Source organism: Rattus norvegicus, chromosome 6 (assembly GCF_036323735.1).
Source record: "Rattus norvegicus strain BN/NHsdMcwi chromosome 6, GRCr8, whole genome shotgun sequence".
NCBI lineage: Eukaryota > Metazoa > Chordata > Mammalia > Rodentia > Muridae > Rattus > Rattus norvegicus.
The window spans coordinates 20,664,091-20,681,709 of record NC_086024.1 but is presented as its reverse complement, the minus strand read 5'-3'; the positions used below and the strand labels follow the sequence as shown (position 1 = coordinate 20,681,709).

The 17,619-nt window shown below is 45.2% G+C and overlaps 1 long non-coding RNA gene and 1 other non-coding gene across 2 annotated transcripts in view; one reads left to right on the top strand and one right to left on the bottom strand.

The window, feature by feature from the left end:
- Positions 1-12,121: 12,121 nt before the first annotated feature.
- Positions 12,122-12,225, top strand: LOC120093299 (U6 spliceosomal RNA). The gene has a single exon (XR_005486406.1). It is a non-coding gene; the product is annotated as a U6 spliceosomal RNA (small nuclear RNA).
- A 2,544-nt stretch (positions 12,226-14,769) lies between these two features.
- LOC134479103 (uncharacterized) overlaps positions 14,770-17,619 on the bottom strand; it is a 28,898-nt gene continuing 26,048 nt past the window's right edge. The window contains exon 3 of the long non-coding RNA XR_010052188.1: positions 14,770-15,390. This is a non-coding gene — a long non-coding RNA (uncharacterized LOC134479103). The remainder of the gene's footprint in view (positions 15,391-17,619) is intronic.

Sequence of the window (17,619 nt, the reverse complement as noted above, 5' to 3'; positions counted from 1 at the left end):
GTCCTCCCTCCCTAGCCGCCTCCTTTTCTTTCTTCCTTCTTCCCTTCCTTCCTTCTTATGTTTTTGTTGTTTGCTTGTTTGTTTTGGAGTCCTTCCCTTCCTTCCTTCTTGTTTTTTTGTTGTTGTTTGCTCATTTGTTTTGGAGACAAGGTCTTGATATAGAGCCCTGGTTGGTCTGGAACTCACTGTATAACAGAGTTTACCTCTGTGTGTGGTGAACTCCTGCCTCTACCTCTATACAGGGATGAATTAGTACCAATCATGATGGATCCTCAAAGACAAAATTTTGGGCTCTTTGATTAAGGTTTTCTGAGTCTATAGTTTAGAGAAATAGCAAATATGTAGCTAACTGCTTTAAGGCATTCCTCATTTTATAAAAACGGTAGTAAATAGGAAGTAATGATTAAGGAAAACCATGTATGTATATTGTCTGAGTCACGGTTCCTATTCCTGCACGAACGTCATGACCAAGAAGCAAGCTGGGGAGGAAAGGGTTCATGCAGCTTACACTTCCACATTGCTGTTCATCACCAAAGGAAGTCAGGACTGGATCTCAAGCAGGTCAGGAAGCAGGAGCTGATGCAGAGGCCATGGAGGGATCTTACTCACTGGCTTGCTTCCCCTGGCTTGCTCAGCTTGCTTTCTTATAGAACCCAGAACCACCAACCCAGGGACGGTACCACCCACAATGGGCTGGGTCCTCCCACCTTGATCACTAGTTGAGAAAATGTCTTACAGCTGGGTCTCATGGAGGCGTTTCCACAACTGAGGCTCCTTCCTCTGTGATAACTCCAGCTTGTGTCAAGTTGACAGACAAAACCATAATAATACATAAACACATAAATACAACCTAAATACATAAATACAACCTAAATACATAAATACAACCAGCTCGGTCCCGTTTTAGATAACCAGTTGGTGTGCTCTTCCCTGGGTAAGACTGTTTCTCCTGCTCTCCTCAGTCCTTACTTTCTGTACTTTGCATACGACTGAGACCTCATGGGCGTTCCCTGTTCCACTACAGCATGACTATTGTGGCTGTCCTATGTCGGCTCCTGTTCAGACAGCCATGTTGGTGAACCTTAATGAGTGTAGCTGCCAACACTGCTAGGAGACACAGTCTCACAGCAAACTCCCCGATCCTCTCTGGCTCTTGCCATCTTTCTACCCACTCTTCCGAAACGATCCCTGAGCCTCGGGTGTAGGGGTGTGTTGTAGATGTATCTTGTGAGTTGGTCTTTATTCTAAATCAGGTGGTGAGCTCTGTCTTCCCACCACTGACTGGGGTCTGACCTCACAGTTTTAGTCAGTCAGGTAGTCTTAAAAGAGTTAGTGCATTGGATATGAAGGAAGAAAGGGGAAAGGGTCGCTGCCCTAACGGGAAAAGGTCAGTAATCCAGACCATCAAATTCCTGGAATACAACAGGTGGCCTTTATGAGAACAAAGGGTTGCTGGTTCAGGGTGAGTACAACATTTGCCTGAAAGTATTACAGGCTGGGGATGATAAAAAGATATGAATTCCTAGACATAAACACATGCTTTGTAGCGTTTGACAGAAAAGACGGATATTTAATAGTTCTTGCAAGGCTCTGGTTCTCTCTCCTAATGAAGCTAAGTTTCCCAGGGATTGCCAGTCTCGCCTTCCCTTCGCTGAACCTGCCAGTCCCTCTGCATCATTTTGCTACAATTATTATTCAGCATTTTCAAGATTGATTTCCTACTGAGCTTTGAGTAACTTTTAAAACGAGGCCACCTCTTCCCGATGATTGTCTCTAGCAAAGCCAGAACAATGCCAGCCCTTTCCTAATGTGAACACAGTTGGAACTGCCTGGTCCCTAAATCTCCCTTGCTCTCACCACCCATCTTCAGAACTAATGTCTAATGTGTACAAGGAAAACACCCTGTCCTTAGGGCTTTGTCTTGACAAATGGTTCCAATCACGTAACTGACAATGTCACACAACTTGTACAACAGAAGTTGTCCAAGATAGGAAAGGCTGGTGCCCACCGGAAACAGAAAGCAAGGTGATGTGAGGAAGGGCGTGCAGGCTTCTAGAAGCCTATCAAGAAGCACACGTCCGGGGTTGGGGATTTAGCTCAGTGGTAGAGCGCTTGCCTAGGAAGCGCAAGGCCCTGGGTTCGGTCCCCAGCTCTGGAAAAAAAAAAAAGAAAGAAGCACACGTCTGCAAATTACACCAAGAAAAATGTTAACTTCAGAATAATCAATATCCATCCGTTCAAAGTAGTAAGATTTAGCACAACTTGTCACTAATAAAGCAACATAAATATAGGAAAGATTGGCAGAGGATTGGACACTTTGAGATAAATTGCAAAGAGTTCAGAGATCACGAATGACCCCATTGATTTCCATCCTGAGTCACAGGACGACCTCGGGGAAGACACCGGAGAGCTGTGCTCCTGCTTTGAGTTTGACCTTTCTCAAAGCAGAATGTGGTTTGGCTAAAATAGGAAAAGGACCTACCAAGGTCATGCTGTAGCCGTAAGCTTTTGAATCTGGAAGAGGCTTTACCCTGAGCCTCTCAGGAAAGCTGACAAGTCGTGGAAGAATTAATTTAAAGTGTACCACTGCTGTGAGGAACGATCCCATTTTAACAGACACCGTGTTTAGGGGTGGAAATGCAGTTTAGAGACATGTAATTTAGTTTTAATAACACAATTTATTTCTAAGGGGGGAAAAATCCAATACAGTGATCCACTAAATGAAATTTTTATTGAAAAAAAAATCCCGTTAGAGGAAATTTCTTATTTTTTTTTTATTTGTAGATTGTTTTGTGCGTTGGTGTTCTGCCTGCAGGTGTGTCTGTGTGAAGGTGTCAGACCCTCTGGAAATAGAGTTGCAGACATTGTGAGCTGCCACGTGGGTGCTGGGAATTAAACCTGGGCCCTCTGGAACAGCAGCCAGTGCTCTTAACTGCCGAGCCATCTCTCAAGCCTCGTTAGGGGAAATTTCTTTTACAGCATTAATGACTTCTCTTATTAGCCAATCATTTTTCTCTTTTTAGGACAGGGTCTTACTACATAGTCCCGACTGGCCTGGAACTCATGTGTTCTACAGTGCCTCCACTATCTAAGGACTGGCATTAAAGCCCTGTGTCACCCTACCTGGCCTTACTAAGTTCTTATAATAATTCTTTACCATGGACCAAAAACATTTTGAGGTTCTCATTTTGGGAAGAGCGAAATGGAAACTTAAGGGTTCTTGGGAAAGTCCATTATATTGGATGGTGTTTTGCTGAAGCACACACATGAAGGAATGTTTCATTAAAGTGGGCACAGGTAAAAGACTGGGACAGACTTGTAAAAGAACATTTCACTGAAACATACACAGGAGAGCAGATTGTGGAGCAGTGGACTATGACAGGAAGTCCGGTAAGGTCAAGCTAGGGCTTGAAGCTCTAGAGACCCAGAAGGGAGGGTAGACTCCAGGTCACAGCCCTATAGAGAGAATTATGGCCATCAGTCACAGAGGAGCAGTACCCCCAAGACCCTCCACATGCAGATGAGGCATCCCTAACATCTCAGGACAAGCCAATAGGAAGCATCTTCTGTCAGACCCCAACCCACCCCAAAACTATATATAAGATCCTATGCAGAAGGAATAAAGGTGTGTGAGAATTACTCCATCGCCTGAGAGCATCTGTCACAAGAGCTGTAACACCGCCTGAGAAGAGAATGCTCTCCTGAAACTTTCTCCACCAGAAGCTCCCCTGCACTCGGCTTGATAACCAACCCCTAGTCAGCTCAGTTCACTTCAGTGTGGAGCAACAGTAGCTGCTAGGACAGCAGCACCTCCCCTCCTTACTTGGTCCCTTTCTCCTTACTGGAACCCTCCCTGGCCAGAGGTCTCCTCGGATAGTTTCCAGTACACAGATCCACAAAGGATGTTCTGCTAAAGCAAGCACATGAAAGGACACACGATGAAGGATTCTTCGCTCATGATGCATGAATTTGTCCACCTTATATACATAGCTGAGCTCCATTTGTCCAGACTCCACAGAAAGAAACTTCTGGTGGTATGCCGCAATGCTGTTTCCTCAGACTCAGGCTGATTGGCAGAGTGATGTCAGCTAAGACAGACTCACATGCTGAGGCAAGACCTGTGGAGGACATGTGATGTTTGGAGGGAGTATAAAGGCCGCCGCGGACAGTGACAGAGGCTGAGCTTGGCTTGCTGGTAGAGCTGTGACACACTTGCTGGTCTCTGGTCTTCGCTGATCGTACAACCCAGAACTCTTGGCATTCCTGCTGGTCCAATCCCGCCTGCTGCTATCCCGACACTACTGAACTGGACAGCTGGTGTATCCGTGTAGTGTTTGTGAGCAGATGGAGCAGCCGCTGTTGACTCCTATGAACTGAGCTGTTAATTTCCAGACAACACAGATGGGAGTTGCTCCGAAGAACCCTTTCTAAACAGGTCCACTTCCCCTGTATCCTCTCTTTTTCCACTACCTCTGATGGACGATAGGCTAAAAGAGAGGTTAAAGCATTTAAGAACCATCATTAAAAACAGACTTTAAAATTATTAAAGTTATAGAAGAGAGAAATAAAATTCTTAAAATTCGGGAGTGCATCACCAGCAAAATTGCAAGATTGGTTTTTCTTCTGTGATGTCTCCTATTATCCTTTCTATCTGTTCTGTTCCATATTTTTTAAAACTCTTATTCCTGGGTTGGGGATTTAGCTCAGCGGTAGAGCGCTTGCCTAGCGAGCGCAAGGCCCTGGGTTCAGTCCCCAGCCCTGGAAAAAAAAAGAAAAAAGAAAAAAACTCTTATTCCTAGCCAGATGTTAATCATGACATTTTACGTAATAAATGAGTCATCACTAAATCGATTACTTTCTCAGGCTCCTACTCGCTAAGATGAATATGACCAGGTTATAGAGACTATAAAAGGCTGGTAGGGCTTTTCTGAGCAACGTTGCCTCACAACATCCAGGATGGCTGCATGTGCCACCTGCTTCGAATTAGTTCCAGGTCCTCACACAACCCTGGGAAAAGGAACTTGGACCATTTCTGCCTCCAGTGATTTCCTTGGAAAGATGTAAATAGGATTAAGAGGAGGAAAAGAGGAAGTGAGGACAAGATGGCTCAGCCGGTAGAAAACATTGCTTGCCACCATGCCAGGTGGCCTGAGTCAGTCTCTTGAACCCACCGATTGCTGAGATGAAACACCAGGACCAAAAGCAAGTTGGGGAGGAAAGAGTGTATTCAACTTACACTTCCACGTCACCGTTCCTCATCAAAGAAAGTGAGGACAAGAAATCAGGCAGGGCAGGAAGCTGGGGGCAGGAACTGATGCAGAGGCCATGAAGAGGTGTTGCTTACTGGCCTGCCCTTCATGGCTTACTCAGCCTGCTTCTTATAGAAACCAGGACCACCAGCTCAAATCAGTTACAAATTAAGAAGATGCCCTACAGGCTTGCCTACAGCCCAACCTTATGAACACACTTTCTCATTCGTGGCTCCCTCCCCCAAGATGACTACAGCTTGTGTCAAGTTGACATAAAACTAGCCAGCACCCCACACAAGATGGGAAGAATAAATCAAGACCACAAAGTGGTTGTCTGACCTCTACAAATGCATACATTGCACTTATACAACGCACGCACACACACACACACACACACACACACACACACACACACATGATAATGAAAAATAAAATGAATTTTAAAAAGAAGAAAATAAGGAAGGTTCTAGAAGGAGAAAAAATGGGAAGGAGGGCTGGAGAGATGATTCGGTGGTTAACAGCACTGGCTGTTCTTGCAGATGTCCTGAGTTCAATTCCTAGTACCCATAGGTCAGCTCAAAACTGTCTGAAACTGTAGTCCCATGGAATCCAATACCTTATTCTGGTTGTGCAAAATCTAGTTGTGCAAATGTACATGCATACAAAACACATACCCACCCACATGTGCGTGGGTGTGCGTGTGTGCCTGTGTGTGCGTGCATGAGTGTATGTATATACACACACGTGTATATACCTTTGAGAAAAAAAGAGTGGGAAAGATGCATATAAAGGGAATGGGGGAGACTTCAATAATAGGTACAATCATTCCTCATAGAAAAGACAGGAAAAACAAAAAACAGCAAACTCCCACCAATCCACAATCACCTTAGAGAACAAAAGCATTCTGCTTTTGAAGAATAGAAGTAGTAAAGGTCGCCCTGGAGGACCATGTGGCCAGCCTCTGGCTGCAAGCACACGTGGCCCAGTCTGGGTTCGCTGGTTTTTGAGGAAGTGGCTGGCGCACACGCAAGCTTCTCGATGCAGATTGCATGCAGTTACTTCTCAGCGTCAGCTTTGTGTCAGAGTCTCTTTTGTCTTTAATGGTATTTAACTGTCTTGGGAACTTTGGGTACCACAAGCCCATGAACAACAAAGTCGTAGGATGCAGGACCCTACGTGCTTTTGCCACAGCTGCAGAACTCATGTCTGCTATGAAAACACATTTAAAGTTTGCCGGTTTTTCCAAGAAAGACGGTGTTCACCTGGAATCCCAGCCCTGTGAGATGGAGGGAGGGGGATCAAAACCTTCAGACTGGAGTGACGACGGTGAATGAATTCTAGGCATGAGTGAAAAACAGAAGTAGAAAGAACAGAAGATGGCATGACTGCACCTAGGTATGGCGGAGGAGAAAGCTTATCACAGATGTGTTGGGGGAGAGCATGGGCAGAGGCAGGGACATCTGGGAGCATCCAGAGAGGTCACAACCCTGAACCCTGAAGGGAAAGGAGGAGAGGAAGGAGAGAGGGGAACCAAGCACAGCAGCCAGGAGGCCAAACATACGACAAAGAAGCAGGTAACCAAAATGTCAAAATGTCTGGATTATATATGGTAGAGCCTGGGGGGTGGGGGAGGTGAATGGCAGCCCAGCCTCTGGACTGGAGAGTTCAGGATAGAGGACTGGTTATACCAGCCATATCCTGTAACAGGTAGGGACTGAGGGATGCTGGGAGAACCCAGAGGCCAGGTCTGCTTTGATATGTAAAGTATCAGCTGCTTGTCTGGTTTGAAACCTGTTTTATCGTTAGCATGATAGATGATTTGAATAGCATGGTACTGGCTAGAGATGTGACGTGACCATTCACAAACCCTCCACTGCCATTTTCACCTGAACTCCAGGGTCTGAGGCCTGTCACCTGGTTTAAACAGGCTTCCAGGTAACATCGAGGTTGGGTGTGTTTAGGATGTGCAGCCCCAAATATAAAATTAAAGTAACTATCCTCTTTGGGAAGAAAAACCCACACAATTTCACCATCACCGCTGAATCCCATTTTGCAAATGACGCACATCTTCCCCCCCCCCCAAGAAGAGATTAAAAAGCTAAAAAGGGAAATTCTGAAGCAGATACAATGTTTAAACGGGAGTAGGACGCAGAAGTGTTCATGCCGCTCTGAAATGAAATCATAATAGTAAATTATTATAACAGCTCTCAATAGTTACTTAGTTCTTAGGAAAAGGACTTACCATGGCAACCGCTGCATCAGATTGTTCTGAAACGGCTTCCAAGCTCTGCAAACACACAGACGAGGGTCAGGCGAGAGAAGATGTGTCTCTTAGACCTACATTCCTTCAGTGTGGACTCAAAAGGCTGGAGCAGCGCAGTGACGACACAAAGGCAGAGGCACCACACATATCAACTTTGTGTTTCTTTTATGTGTCTGCGGGTTTGGCATTCATGTAAATCCATGCACCACAAGTGCACAATGCCTGCAGAGCCCAGACTGGAGTTACAGACAGCTGTGAGCCGATGTGGGTGCTGGGAATTGAACCCTGGTCCTCTGAAAACCAGCCAGTGCTCTCTTAATTGCTGAACCATCTCTCAGCTCCTTTACGTTCTTTTGTTTAAAAAAATTATGTCAAATCCATATATATACATATATATATACATATATATATATATGTGTGTGTGTGTGTGTGTGTATACATATATGTCTGTATATATGAGTGCAAATACCCTCAGAGGTCATGGCTGCAGGATGTTTGATCACACTGTGAACCCTGAAATTGTGTTATTTACTAAAAAAAAAAAGTTGTGGTGTGGCTTAGCCTTAAAACACGCTTTCAATCCCTCTGGCTGGAAATACAAACACACCCTTAGGACACACCTTTAATCTCAAACAATGAAGGCAAATTTAGTTTGTAGAAGGAAGCACCCATGTTTGCAAGTGATGTCTAATCGAGTGGCAAAGTGATGAATCAGAGAAAGATTTGACAGAATAGGATGTGCCCAACTCTCACAAGAACAGAAAGGAAAGGGAAGCTATTTAAGAGAGTAGAGAGAGAGAGAGAGAGAGAGAGAGAGAGAGAGAGAGAGAGAGAAAAGGAGTGAGGAAGAAGGGAGTTTTACTGGGTCAGCTGTACAGAGGCAGGGAGCCAGAAGATTAGAACACATTGCCAAAGTTAGTGTGAGGCCAAGCAGAGCAATTCATTCGGGAGAAGCCTAGAGAAGCCAGATTGAATCAGTCAGCTTGAAGAGGAGTTTGAACCAGAACGGCTGAGTTGAACCAGCCTGACAGAGTTCCGAAAGAACTAGGAAGTTAAGCTTATTCAGCCTGGAGTCTAAGAGGCTGAAAACATTCTAGGTCTAGATAAGATTGTACGCAGGTGAGAAGCTTCTGGGACTAGGTCTAGGTTAGTAGATGGTGGCAGTAAGCCTCAGAGACAATTACTACAGGAGAATAAAAGTTACATTTACAGGTCATATCCTCTGGAACTGGAGTTACAGGCATTGGTGAGCCACTCTGTGTCAGCACTGAGGACTGAATTTAGGTTGTTCACAGGAGTAGTATATCTCTTAACCACTGAACCATCTCTGCAGCCCCAATGCCTTGCTTTCTATACAACACCGTCCATGACATTGTGTAGTTATGTTCTTAATGGAAGAATCAATTTAAGTATCTTGATATCCTTCCTAACAGCTCAGGACTTCTGGTTATTTAAGTGTGAAATAGAATCTTCATTGAATAGTGTAGGGTTTCTCCTTTTATGGGATTACTGAACTAGTGTTACATTTTTTCAAAAACCAATTTATGCTGGGAGGCAGTGGTGGTGCACACCTTTATTCTCAGCACTTGGGAGGCAGGGGCAGGCAAATCTCTGAGTTCAAAGCCAGCCTGGTCTACAGAGTGAGTTCCAGGACAGCCAGGGCTACACAGAGAAACCCTGTCTCAAAACAAAACAAAAGAAAACAATTTTTATTATATGAGTTCATTGTACAAGTTAACTGGGTTCAGCGTGTCATTTCTTTTTCTTTGTCGTTCTTTTTGCTTGTTGGTTTTGAGACAGGCTTTCTGTGTGTAGCTCTTGCTATCCGGAAACTCACTCTGTAGACCAGGCTAACCTCAAACTCACAGAGATCTGCCTCCCTTGGTCTCCCAAGTGCTGGGTGAGGTTGAAGGATGTGCCACCACACCCAGTTTTCAGTATTGTATTTCTGTACCTGCATACAGCATGCACTATCGATGAAATCCAACCACCTAGGGATGGGATGAAAACTCCTCTAATTTCTGAACCTCCTCCCTCTGCTTCTGGAGTGGGGGAATTACAGGTGTGCGTCACCATGCTGCATTCTGATGATGCTGAGAATTGAACCCAGGGCTTCACGCAAGCTAGGCAAGCAGTCTACCGCCTGGGCTGCACGCACCCTCAGCCTGCAGACCTCTGTGTATAGTGGTATCTAACTCAAAATGCAGTAACGTCCTCAAAGTCTCTCACGTCTGTCTCTGTACACTTTTTTTTTTAATCTGCACATATGTTCTATTTTTCCCTATGGTTTTCAAGCCTCTCTGGACAGAAAGCTTTGGCAGGGTCACGGTTGTTTAACGGTAGCAAATGACTGCGTCATTTCCTGGTTTCTACCTTCTCTAGTTACAAGTACCAAGCAGAACAGGATATGTGACTGCTGGAGAGATTGTTGCTACGGTGAAAACAGTTACTGCAGTGGTTCTCATGAAGGCTGAGAAACACCGAGTTACCAAGTGGAAGGCTGTTTGTTCCTTTCTGTTTCAGATTATCACACAGGTGTGTGTGTGTGTGTGTGTGTGTGTGTGTGTGTGTGTGTGTGCTCTCCTAACTCCCACCGCATCTTTCTGTATAGCAACACCTTCCTGGCTCTGAGTTTACAACAAACTCTGCCTGCATTCCCCTCAGCTCACGTCTAAAACCTCCTGAGCTCTGCTGTAATCTGTTTAACCTGTGTTCATCCTGGAAACTACATGTATGTGAAATGTATCTACTCTGTGTTATGAGAGTTAATAGCACTAATTGAGATTAGAGTGAAAGAACTTTCATTACCCTTGGCCAGATTACCAAAGTGAGTCTGGTTGTCTGACACACTGAGTCCATTAAACCTGCTGCACTTTGTGAGTTTATAATATTCTGGAAAGACACACACTTTCATTTGTTTACAGCATAGAGAACTCGTGACATCCTTCATATTTTTCTTTCCTATAGAAGTCAGTTAAGGGGCTGGAGAGATGGCTCAGTAGTTAAGAGCACTGACTGCTCTTCCAGAGGTCCTGAGTTCAATTCCCAGCAACCACGTGGTGGCTCACAACCATCTGTAACGGGATCTGATGCCCTCTTCTGGTGTGTCTAAGACAGCAACAATGTACTTATATATAAAATAAATAAATCTTTTAAAATATAAATAAATCTTTTAAAGTATTTATTAAAAGTCAGTTTAAAGTGTATCCGATAGAAAACAGGAAGCCCTTAAAGGGTATTTATGTGTGGGAAGCAGGGTGTTATTATTTTGTATTGGACACAGGGTCTCATGTGGTCCAGCACAGCCTCAAACTCATATGTAGCAGAAGACAGCATTGAACTTCTGATCCTCCGCCTGTACTTCTTCAGGGCTGAACATCCTAGTTTGCTTCATTACTCTTGGTTTATACAGTGCTGGGGACCAAACCCAGGTCTTCAAACACTTTAGACAAGCACTGTGCCGTCTGAACTACATCCCTGGTCTTAAGGGGCTTTATTGAGGCAGGTCATATGATTATACTAGTGTTTTAGGGAAGACATTCTGTGGCTGTGAGGAGAGGGGTTATCAGAGGCCAGGATGCGGTTGGGAGGCCACCGTGGTATACACAGCTCACGACGTCTCAACAGAAGGGTTCACTGCTATGGTGGACCAGTAGGGAGAACCAGTGGAGGACAAAGCTTTGGCTCAGGGTCCACAGTCAGAGATGAGGACAGAGAAACTCTGTAAGTGACAGGGGTCAGTGTACCAGTGAAGTGTGAGTCCTGCTGGGGCTGTGTATTAACTGCCGCGGCTGCTACACTCTGAGCTAGCACAGAGCGCAGAGACTACGCGGTCATATGAGTCAGGGTTCTTGAGAGAAACGGAACTGATAGAATGAATCTATCCATCTACATCTGCGTCTGCATCTATACCTGTATGTATGTATGTATGTATGTATGTATGTATGTATGTATGTATGTGTGCATGCATATGTATATGAATGGGGTTTATGTAGCCTGGCGTGGTGGTGCGTGCCTTTAATCCCAGCGTCTGGAGGCAAAGGCAGACAGATCTCTGTGTGTTCAAGGCCAGCCTGGTCTACGGAGTGAGTTACACAAAGCCAGGGTTACACAGAGAACTCTGCCTCAAAAACAAACAAACAAAGAAATGGGATTTACTAGAGTGGATTACAAGTTATGGTCCCACTATTCCAACGATGGCTGTCCCCTATTGGGAAGTTCAAGAACCCAGTAGTCTTCAGTGTTTGTCAGAATCCTGAATAACTAGACTCCAACGTCAGTGAAGGGATGCACTTGCCAGCAAGGGGGAAAGCAAGCAGGCAAACGGTGATCCTTTCCTTCTTCCGCATCCTTTTCGTAGGCTGCCACCGAAAGGTGTGGCCCAGATTAAAGATGGATCTTCCCTTTCAAAAGATCTGGATTTAGGGTAGATTTTCATGTTTCAAATAATTTAATTAAGAAAATAATCCCTTCTAGGTGCATCCAGCCACTTGGCTCTCAGTTAATTCCAGATGTGGTCAAGTTGACAACCAAGAACAGCCAGAGGGAAGGGAGCCTTTTCTAGCGTTGATTTCCCCCTTGGTTCATATTTGGATTCAATAAAATTTAGGTGCTCACTTCTGCAGCACATATGTTAAAGTCGGAGCAATACAGAGATTAGCATGGGCCCTGCGTGAGGATGACGTGAAAATATGTGAAATGTTCTGTATTTAAAACAAAAAAACAAAACCAAAACAAAAAACAAAAACAAAAAAAAAAACAAAAAACAAAAAACAAAACCGGCTGTGCCTCTTTTCTCCCTTCCTTTTGTACTTTTGTTTTTAGAGACCAGGTTTCTCTCTGTAGCCCAGGCTATAGCTCAGATCTGCCTGACTCTGCCTCCAGAGTGTTGGAACTAAAGTCATAAGTCGTCACTGCCCAGCTCTTAATTTTTTAATTTTTACTCTTTATTTTATTTTTACTTAGAAATAAAAATAATTTATTTAATGATAAAAATAATTCTTTTTATTCTGTGTGTGTCTAGCGTGCATGTGTATGTTGTCATGCAGTTCCCAAAGAGGCCAGAAGAGGGCATCATATCACGTGCAACTGAAGTTACAGATGATTGCGAGCCTCCAAATGGATGCTGGGAACTGAACTCAGGGCCTTTGCAAAGGAAGCAGGTGTTCTTAATTAACACCATGGAGCCACCTCTCCAGTGCCTAGTGATGTGTTTCTTATGACAATCTGTCTGGCTACTCCAGCAAGAGAAGCTGTTGTCTGACCAGGTCTTCTCCGCCTGGCCTTGCAAGTAGGTTCTGAGGAACACAGAACTGTTTGCAGGCACACGCAGGAAGTGAAAACAAGGTCATATCGGTATCAACCAGCCAGATTCCCTGTGAGATGTAATGATGATTTTGCCGAGCTCTCTCTCAGGAATCTGAGATCAGCACACCGTGCCAGTACACTGAGCAGGATTGTTGATTTCCTGGGGAGGTTCGGAGAAAGTGGCTGCTTGGGGAACTGGATTCTGGGAGCAGAGCCTTCCCCCATTTGGTAGCAGCATACAGTGGCCTTGTCAGCACCATTACTTCAGCTCTGGGGATTCTGGAAGGATTCACACTGTACAGGGGGCTGCAGAGAGTCAACTTACGACCAAGTCGTCCTAGCCTGACACCTTCCCTTGTCAGTCAGTTTAGAGGAAGGCACTGGAGCAGGGCAGCCTTGAGTTTTGACACCAGCCATACCTCTTTGACCCCAGTCTTTCCCTCAGTTTTCTCAGCTATGAAATAAAAACCTTGCCTTCACTGAAAAGCCACATACAGATGTAACTTCTGATTATTTTTCTGAATGTCAGAGTTCCACCATAGAATCTCCAGGGTCTAAAGGTGTTTTTTTTTTTTCCTCCTGACCAGCTTCAGCTCTCTGTCATGATTCTCCCTATCTCTTAAAAAGGAAAATATTGGAACCTGCAGAAGGCTTAGGGCTCTCTCTGCAGACCATGATGTGGAAGTTTCTGAAAGCAGTGATGCTTTGGGGTCAGGAGCGAGCAGGGGACTCAAAACTGTGCTTACCTCTCTGTCCTAAGACTTCCATGACATGGGACATCCACTGTGAATTATTGAGGTTATTAAAGATAGATGTTGGGGTTGGGGATTTAGCTCAGTGGTAGAGCACTTGCCTAGCAAGCGCAAGGCCCTGGGTTCAGTTCCCATCTCCAGAGGAAAAAGAAAAAAGAAAAAAAAGAAAAGGAAAAAAAATAAAGATAAATGTTCCAGCCCATCCCATCTTATTAAAGATAAATGCCCTGGCCCGTCTCTGCCGTACTGCTCAGACTACTGAGTCAGATCCAATAATCTATATTTTAATACACTTCCCAGAAGATTCTAAATGCACCAAAGTTTGAGAACCACTGCCTTTCCTATAAGTTGCATCCTCCTCCTCTGTGACCTGGTTTCTGCTGCAGGAGAGTGCCTGCTCTCAGTTTAGCTGGGGCCTGCAGTACAGTCTATCTCCCTGGTTCCTGGCACAGAACCTAAAGCCTTTGGCATCTCCTGCGTGATGAGCTTTTTATTTGACAATAATGGTGGGGAGAATGATCAAAAGGTTCAGGATTGGAGCTGATTATCAGAAAAATCAGCTAGGAATTAGGGGACTAGAACTCTCAGCCCCTGACACGCAGTGGTGGTCCACATCTTTGATCCTAGTACTAGGGAGGCAGAAGCAGTGATCTCTTGTGTGTTCCAGGCCAACCTGACCTGCAGTTCTGGGACAGCCGGAGCTACACAGAGAAACCCTGTCTGAAAAAACACATCAAAAAAACATTTTTTTAAAGCCCTTGTTTTAGTCAATGTTCTTTTGCTGCGAAGAGACACCATGACCACAGCAACTTTTATAGAGAAAAACATTAAGTTGGGGCTGGCTAGGGGTTGGGGATTTGGCTCAGTGGCAGAGCGCTTGCCTAGGAAGCGCAAGGCCCTGGGTTCGGTCCCCAGCTCCGAAAAAAAGAACCAAAAAAAAAAGTTGGGGCTGGCTTACAGTTCAGAGCTTTGGTTCATTATTGTAATAGCGGGAAGCACGGCAGCACACAAGCAGACACGGGGCTGCAGGGGGAGCCAAGATTTCTGAATCCGAAGGCAGGAGAAGAGAGTGACACTGGGCCTGGCTTGAGCATTTGAAAGCCCCAAAGCCCACCCTCAGTGACACACTTCCTCCAACAAGGACACATCTGCCATAGCAAGGCCACACCTCCTAATCTTTCTCTAGGAATACCACAACTTCATGATCAAGCATTCAAATATGGGGGTCATTTTTATTCCAAGTACCACAGCCCCATTCCTCAACCTCTGGGGAAAGGAAAGGGCCTGGAAGTTGGGTCCAGTCCTCAATGGCCAATAACTTAATGAATGATACTTAAAGATACGTTGCCAAAACCCTGAAGAAGTGGAGCGTTGGTGTGTTTCAACTGATTGGCGTGCACACTGATGTTCTCAGAAAGTGACTGAGATGGCTGAACTTCGTCGTCAACCCGGCAGGACTAACGATCAGCCAGGAGACACACCTCCGGCCATTTCTGTTGAGGGCGTGGTTCCAGGAGACACACCTCCGGTCATTTCTGTTGAGGGCGTGGTTCCAGGAGACACACCTCCGGCCATTTCTGTTGAGGGCGTGGTTCCAGGAGACACACCTCCGGCCATTTCTGTTGAGGGCGTGGTTCCAGGAGACACACCTCCGGCCATTTCTGTTGAGGGCGTGGTTCCAGGAGACACACCTCCGGCCATTTCTGTTGAGGGCGTGGTTCCAGGAGACACACCTCCGGCCATTTCTGTTGAGGGCGTGGTTCCAGGAGACACACCTCCGGCCATTTCTGTTGAGGGCGTGGTTCCAGAGAGGTTCAATCTAGAAAGGAAAATCCATTCTGAATGTGGGCCGTGCCGTCTCACAGGGCGGGACCCCGGGACAGGTGAAAAGGACAAGGGAGAAAGGGAGCTCATATCCCCTGCCGCTTCTTGACCGCCATCTCAGTCAGGGCTTCTATTGCTGAAAGAAAGAAACACTGCGACCAAAAAGCAGGGTGGGGAGAAAGGGTTTATTTGGCTTTCACTTCCATATCACTATTCATCACTGAAGGAAGCCAGGACAGGAACTGAAACAGGACAAGATCCTGGAGGCAGGAGCTGATGCAGGGGCCATGGACGGTGCCGTTTACTGGCTCCCTCTCTGCTTTCTTATAGAACCCAGGACCACCAGGCCAGGGATGGTCCCACCCACAATGGACTGGGCTCTCTGCAATTAATCACTGATTAAATGTCCCATAGGCTTGCCCTACAACCTAACCTTTTTTTAAAAAAAGATGTATTTATTTATTATATATATATAGCTGTCTTCAGACACACCAGCAGAGGGCATCAGATCTCATTACAGATGGTTGTGAGCCACCATGTGGCTGCTGGGATTTGAACTTAAGACCTTTGGAAGAGCAGTCAGTGCTGTTTTTTTTTTTTTTTTTTTTTCGGAGCTGGGGACCGAACCCAGGGCCTTGCGGTTGTTGGCAAGCGCTCTACCACTGAGCTAAATCCCCAACCCTGCAGTCAGTGCTCTTAACCGCTGAGCCATCTCTCTAGCACCCCTACAACCTAATCTTATGGAGGCATCTTCTCAATTGCCGTTCCTTCCTCTCTGATGACCTAACTTCTGTCAAGTTGACATAAAACTAGACAGGACAACAGTGTAGCTCAACCATTGCTCCCCCGCTGTGACTAATGGCAGTCCTCTGAACTGTAAGCCAAAATCCTTCTTCCCTCAGTTCTTGTGCCATGTATTCTGTAACAGCTATGAGAAGAGTAACCAATGAGTTGGCATTCCCAGAAAGGACATGGAAGCCTTAGGCCCCTACAGCTTGCCTCATGCATCCCTTCTATTTGACTTTTCCTTAAGAATACAGCAGCGAACATAAAGTATATTTCTTTCTAATTTCTGTGAGCCATTTTAATGAATTATCAAATATAAGGGAAGCCCATGGAAACCCCCAGATTTGCAGTCCGCTGGGAAGAAGAATTTGTGGCTAACTCTCAGATGAGGGTAGTCTTGTGAGACTGAATCCTTTAGCTTTATAGAATCTAACCCTAACTCTGGGTAAACAGGACCAGAAATTAATCAATCAGTCATCAATTATTCAATTTCTTTTCAAGTCAGGGTTTCTCAGTATAGTCCTGGCTGTCCTGGAACTTGCTCTGTACTTCAGACTGGCCTTGAACTCACAGAGTTCACAGACCTGCCTCTGCCTCCAGAGAGCTGGAATTAAAGACGTGTGCTACTGCCATTGCTGTCACCATCACCTGGCTAGAATTTAATTTAATTTATAAGGGAAGATAAGAGTGGTATCCATTTAAGCTGGTGAGATGTCTCATTGGTTAAGAGCACTTGCTCTTGTGAAGGTGGGGGCAGATGGTTTCTTAAACCCACATGGTAGACATTAGCCATCTGTGACTCTAGTTCCAGGAGAGCTGATGTCCTTTTTGATGACCTCCATAGGCAGACATACATGTAAGCAAGACACTCATACATAAAATAAAATCAATAAATCTATAATAGAGTGGATCAGTACTTACTGGCCATAGGGTGATAGCCTGTGGTGGTCTGAAATGAGAATGTCCCCCACAGACTCATCTATTTGAACACTTGGTCTCCAGTCAGTGGCGTCTTTGAGGAGGTTTGGAAGGTGTGGCCTTCCTAGAGGAGCTATGCCACTGGGGCAGGCTTTTGACTTTAGGTTTAGACCCCGCCTCTAGTTTGTTCTCTCTGGTTGTTGATGCTGGTGGTTGAAATACGTGCTCTCAGCTTCATGCTCTGTTTATGGAAATGCTTGCAGCCATAATTTCCTGACAGAATGGACTCTTACCTCTCTGAAACCACAGGCCCAAATAAACCCTTTCTTCTGTAAGTTGCCTTGGTCGTGGTGTTTTATCAAAGTAAAAGAAGTTGTTAAGACATGGCCATCTCTAACAAAAGACAAGCTAGCAAGAGAAAAGCCTAACGAATTATTTAATCAAAGTTTGTGTGCAGTCAGATATGGTGGCACACATTGGTAATCCCAGCCCTCAGAAGATAGAAGCAGGAGGATCAGGA